Source organism: Bidens hawaiensis, unplaced genomic scaffold (genome assembly GCF_021521415.1).
Source record: "Bidens hawaiensis isolate Kalapana, Puna unplaced genomic scaffold, B.hawaiensis_p1.1 tig00040035_1, whole genome shotgun sequence".
NCBI classification, from domain to species: domain Eukaryota; kingdom Viridiplantae; phylum Streptophyta; class Magnoliopsida; order Asterales; family Asteraceae; genus Bidens; species Bidens hawaiensis.
This window is the reverse complement of record NW_027497051.1, coordinates 182,868-189,271: the sequence shown is the minus strand read 5'-3', so window position 1 is coordinate 189,271 and position 6,404 is coordinate 182,868. Positions and strand designations below refer to the sequence as shown.

Sequence of the window (6,404 nt, the reverse complement as noted above, 5' to 3'; positions counted from 1 at the left end):
TAGATTTGATTCAAAGATTTGGTATTTTAGATTCTTGTGATAATATATATATATATATATATTTAAAAAATAATAATTTCGGATATCCGATTCACTATCCGATCGAATATCCAAAGTTTCGAATATTCGAGCTTCGGATATCTGAAATTTTGGATTCGGATAGTGAAATCCACTATCCGAGACTTCGGATATCGGTTTTGAACACCCCTACCTTTCTCAGTCCTTAGTTATTTATTAAACTTATATTTTTTACCTTTCATTCACTAGCCTATATCGCTGGCTTACTTAAATAAAAACCACTACTCAAAACTTTATTCTATTCTCCAGTATCTCTTCTCAACCTAATTATAATCGATAAATTGAGACTACTTCGTCCCCATATCCTCTTCGATTTTCATAGTCTTTTAACAAACATGAAGTGACTATTCACATTCTAACTCAGATTTTAGCATTTAATTTATATTCATATTATAGCCCTATAAACAGAGGATGGAGACGAGTAGTTTTTTTTAATTGTAACGGGTGATTTTTATTTATTTAATGAAATATTATTTGTTTAGTTTTTATTAAAAAAAAATAGAAAGAGAGAAAAGAAAAAAAAATAATTTAGCAATGATTGCTGCAGAGTGTTAAAAAAGAGTTTTGATTACACCTTATTTTCGCAAAACTTTGAAATATTATACTATATATAAATGGAAACTTATAGCTGTCATGTGGCAGACACTAAGTTTCCTTTTTTTTTTTCCTAAATCTGTTTTAGAATTTACTTATTTGAAACTAAGGGGCTGTTTGGTAAGTGCTGAATCATTAAGAGGTCTGAATGGTTAAGAGGTTTGAGCCAGTAAGTATTGAATCAGTTAAGTCTGTTTGGTTGGACCTCTGAATAACTATGCAAAATGACTATCTTACCCCTCTGAACTATTTCGTGATGAATAAATGTATTTGGTTTGTTATAACTCTAAATGATAAATAATTATATAAAAAAACAATACAAAACCTCATAAAAAAATGCAAATTACACATTATTACCTCAAAATCTATGAAAACATACTAAAATCCAAATAGAAATCAACAAACATGGTCACCCGTATGCTGCTACGGGATTTTAACATTTAGGAAATATACAAACATATAAACTTGAAATCATCAATAGTCAAATTGAACCGGTTTGTTTTTGAATCAAGGTCTTTAGCACTTGTATTATTCTAGCCTCAAGCATCATACTAGAAGCATTCTTGTCTTGGTTCAACTAAAAAGAGTATTCAATCCAACACTTAATTCTTTGATCAGATTGTATGCTAGCTACTAAAGGGCCCTTGAGGCAGCATAAAAGCATCAAATTTAGTTAATCTGTGAATAAAATGAGAGTAGTGCCTAGATTATATGACTCACCCTAAGTTGTGCTTTCTTTCCAAGAACTTGCACCAGGTTTTGTAATTTTTGAAGAGCTTGTTCATAGCTACATCAATAGCTAGATCATCAAGCTGCATCACAATAAGTTTAGAAATTATTCGTTAAACAAATTCCTTTGTGCTAAATAGATATATATACACACACACACACACACACACTAGTAACGGTCAGTTATCTAACAATAGAATTGGTCTTGAAACAGCACATGCCTGAAACCCAAACATTGCCTTTAGCGAATCAAGAAGATCAAGTTGTTCTCCTGATTTCTGTTGTTGATGATCAACAGATGGTGGCCAATTTAAGCCACGTGTGTTCTTGAGAGCAAACACTGCTGCCTTAATCTGCGGTTTAACAAATATACACAATTAAAAAGTGCAAACTTCACCGTGAACACCCCTAATACCCTTCTCCAACTTTAGTATTTCTGACTGCATATCATTTCAATTCTTTTAAACTTCATATTTTTTGACTTTCTGAAATCTTATTTGCAGAACAATTCATTTGTTAAAGTTTAACTTCTGGTCGGTTTCAGTTAAAGTTGCAAACTGAATGGTGCGGGGCTCTAACTGATTATCGGTTATTTAAGATAATCACATACTTATTTGTAACATAGGCGATTATAGATTAAAAGTGTAGAGATCTAATTGATTGTTATAAACATTTACTAAAAAATCAGCCCTAATTAACAAATCAATTCAGTAAAGCAATCAACTAATTAACAAATCAGTCACCGTTCCCAAATTCAATCAGAAATGGGTTCAGTAGGCATACCTCAAAAGTCAAAACGTTTACTAAAATTAAGAATTGCTAGATACCACAACGACACACCACACAATCACACATGCCACATGATTAGGTTAACACAAAGAATTCAGAAACTGAAAATCAATGGCTAGGGATTACGATTAGCAACAGGCCCAATTGTATTAACATATATGAAAAAAAAAACTGAAAATCTATGGTTAGGGTTGCTGAAAATCGACGAGGAGAACAATTAGGAGAGGACAAACCTTTCTACGATGGACGAGATCTTGTAGCAGCAAAGAAGGAGACCTTGTTTCCAAAAAAATCAGCGATGGTGATAAAGGAATGAGTTTATTAGGGTAATGGGGGTAGCAATGTCTTGTTTTTCATTCAGCATTGTTTTCAATCTGATTGATTAAGAGGCTGGGTCAGTCATTCAGATGTCTTGTAATGGTGAAACAAACAATCTAAAGATTGACCGAATCAGACTTCAGCCCATTCAGACCCATTAAGATCTCAAACAAACACACCCTAAATCAAGTAACATAAATAGAGGCTGGTGTTGTGGTTTTGTTGTGTTGTTCCAACCTGTAGGACCCGGGTTCGAGTCTCTTGGTGGCGCCCTTTTTTTTTAGTATTTGTTCATTTTGAAATTAATAAAAGTAGGAAAATAGGAAGCTACTCTTGTGGTATTGCTATGTTGTTGCAACTTGCAAGTCCCGAGTTCGAATCTTTTTGAAGCATTTTTTTTGTTTTTTTAAATAGAAATGAAAAGTAAGGTGTTGTGTAAGGTGTTGTGGTGTTTTGTTTTTTAATTTGTTTTTAATACGTTAGTTTGAGGATTTATTTTTTTGGTTTAGTTTTGATACCGTAAAAAACGTTGTCGATACCAACCGAATTCACGTCGACTTACGGAAACGACGCCTGGGTGTAACCAACACAGAACTGCCCAGGGTAACAACCTAGTTACGGGTATATTAACTGGAGGCGTAGCATTTTAAGGACACATGTTCTGATAAGGTGTAGGATCAACGAATGACAGATATTTCTAAAAGAAAAATAATAATAATAAATAAATAAATAAATAAAATGAAGAAAGTGATGATTAATAAATAAATAAAAGTATGAAGAAAGTGATGATTAAAAAGTAAAAAATTTGTACTAGCGGTAGATGGTGAGTAATCAATTGCGTGTCGTTATCTAACAACCTAACCGTGCCGCGTCATTATACCTATCTGTCTTACGAGTCACACCTACATTCACTTATATATATAACGTACACCCTGATCTCGAACTAAATAAAACCCAAAAATCCATCATCACCGATTAAGTTAACTAACATGGCATCAGGTCAAGAAGAGAAGAGGTCGGAATTAGATGCTAAGGCCCAACATGGTGAAACCGTCGTCCCCGGCGGTACTGGGGGCAAAACCCTGGAAGCTCAAGAGCACCTTGCTGAAGGTACGCGATTATTAATTTTGATAATAATAATAATAATTACATGACTACTTGTGCATGAATCTCTTATATTATAATATAATATATTAGGAAGAAGCAAAGGTGGTCAGACTCGAAAAGAGCAGCTTGGGACCGAAGGATACAAGGAGATGGGCAGCAAGGGTGGTGAGGCTCGGAAGGAACAACTGAAGGCTATAAGGAGATGGGACGCGAAGGTGGTCTAAGCACTAGCGACAAATCCAGTCAAGAACGTGTCGAGGAAGAAGGTATCGAGGTCGATGAATCCAAGTATCGAACCAAGACCTGATCTATCTCAAGCACTGGAACGCATAGTGATCAGTTTAGTCTGGTGTCTAGGTAGTGGTTATGTCTTTTTTGAACGTTTTTTTTTTGTCTTTTGCCGGATGTTCCTTTTTGTGGTGGCAGAAGGCTGTACCTTTGTCATGAATATCGGATATATAAATATATGCATGCATGCATGTTTGGTGGCTTATTGGTCTTTTGTGTTCTTGTTTAGTACGCGACAACCGGGCGCATTGGAGAAATAAAAGCTTTAGTATTTATGTATTGTATTAATATTTTGTACATGCGCGTTGATATACAAACCTTGTAGTCATGATATCGTGTTTTCAGACCCACCTACCATCGTCGGCGGATTGATTATACTAGCTAGTTACTGGGACGAGCTTGCATGGTGCAAATATGAAGAGAAGGTCTTGGTGCGATACATGGACGGCTAAACAATAGGAGCATGAATTAGGTTCATCTCTATATTATGTCTCATCTTTGATGTGCTATGTAACATCAAGTTCTGAATTAGAATTTCCAGCTGGACCAAGTATCCAATTATCAAGATCTTAAGGGCCATGCATCTTAAGAAGATGCGAGCTAAAGGTACTGGAGTTTGGATTTGTAAGTGATTTAAACTTATTTTTACGTGATTTTAAACAACTATTGTTCATCAAGGTGATCAATGTTGGTGACCATATTTGGTGGAGGGAGTAATCGTGTCAATAATAATATCACTTGCTACCTTTAAAATTGACAATAGAAAAGGCGTCCGATCCTGAAGAGGTAGGTCCCAGCAGAGCCTAGTTGGACCCGCAGGACTCACCTTGAAGGGAGACGTCTGCGCAGAAACCAACTGGATCCGCAGGACCCACCATGCTCAGAGACGTGACGTCCTTACGTGCAGTATGCAAGCTGTTCCCGCAGGAAATCCCTCCCAATGGTGAAGTACTCCGTCTGTTCCCGCAGCTGCGGATACAAGCCATCAGGGAAGGCCACCCGCGCAGCAAGGCTACACGCACAAGGCACTTAGCTCTCAAATAATTCAGTAGTCACCTGAAGGAATGAGCAAAGCCGGGAACAATCCCGCACAAAGGCGGGAGGGGGAATACTCCCGCCCAAATAAGCCAGTCCGTACGATACTGGAGGATCTTTTGTACTGTACCTGACGAGGTATGGGCAAAAGATCTGACCAGAGATACGACAGCTCATTGACAACAGTATGGCGAGCAGCATGCTCTTGTACTGTATGTCACTATTAGCCGCTGCCTACTCACCAACTCCTGCCATACCACGTGCATAGCCTGCAGTTAGTGGAAAAGGAATAGTACACAGCAGGCCTGGTCACTGTCAGCCGCTGCCTACCCACCAACTACCAGCATGGCACGTGCGTAGGCCACAGTTGGTAGAACAGGAATACTATTCAGCCGGCTATACCTTCTTGGAAACCTACCTTCGGCTATAAATACCCCAAATGGTATGATCGTCTAATCTTATCTTGTATCTTATATCTTATACCTGATATCTGCTCTAGCAATCTCTTAATATATACTTATATTCAAGAGCAATCTAGTCTGATTCTCACGCCGGAGGGTGGTCACAAGGAGGAACCCCCCCCCCCTTCTCAGTGACGAGCTCACGGTGTCTGTTTTGCAGGTTATCAGAAGAACCATCTTTGCCGGATCTAACCCCTCGTGGGAAACATCTATTTAACCCCCAGATTATCCGTAATCTGCCCGGGGTCGATTAGTGTTTCTTCAGATCCGATTTAGTTAACCGTGTATTTAAAATTCCGATTTGATTTACTTAATTAACCGTGTCTTTAAAATTCCGATTTGATTTACTTAATTAACCGTGTCTTTAAAATTCCGATTCAGTTAATTAATCGTGTCAACAATATTACTCGCTCCCTTTAAAATTGTCGGCGGATTTGTTAACTAGTGACATCCTGGTGTAGATTTGTTAACTAGTGACATCCCTGAATCACCTAGTCCCTTTAAAATTGACGTAGAATAGGTGTCCGATTCAGTCAATTAGCATTTCATGGATTTCGTAACCGTCAAAATGCGGTTGCTTAATCGCCTGGTTTTGCTATTCAAAATGGAATTGTGGCGCAGCTTGTTACCCGTTTACCTACCACTTTATTGTAATCATTTTAATTTTAATGATAAATTGTTAATCTGAAAAAAAAAAAAAAAAGGAACTCTTCACTCAACTAGGATGTCTATTTTAGTCCATGGGTCATCAATCGAGGAATCTACTTATTATATTAAAGCAAGATGTATTTTGAACATTTGGCTCTTTACTATTGGTCCATTCCCATTATTTCTATAAATACCAAGCCATCTTAAATAATTCAAAATAATATTATAAATTTAATAAGAATCTGTTTTTACTTGTGTTTTAATCCGTTATTAAATGACAATTTAAATAGTTGACCAGCACATATGTTTTGAAAATCCAATTAAATATAATTATTGTTATTTAATGTTAGTGATAAT

The 6,404-nt window shown here is 36.7% G+C and overlaps 1 pseudogene; it reads left to right on the top strand.

The window, feature by feature from the left end:
* Nucleotides 1-3,497: 3,497 nt before the first annotated feature.
* On the top strand, nt 3,498-3,926 carry LOC143591752 (em protein H5-like; annotated as a pseudogene).
* Nucleotides 3,927-6,404: the final 2,478 nt, after the last annotated feature.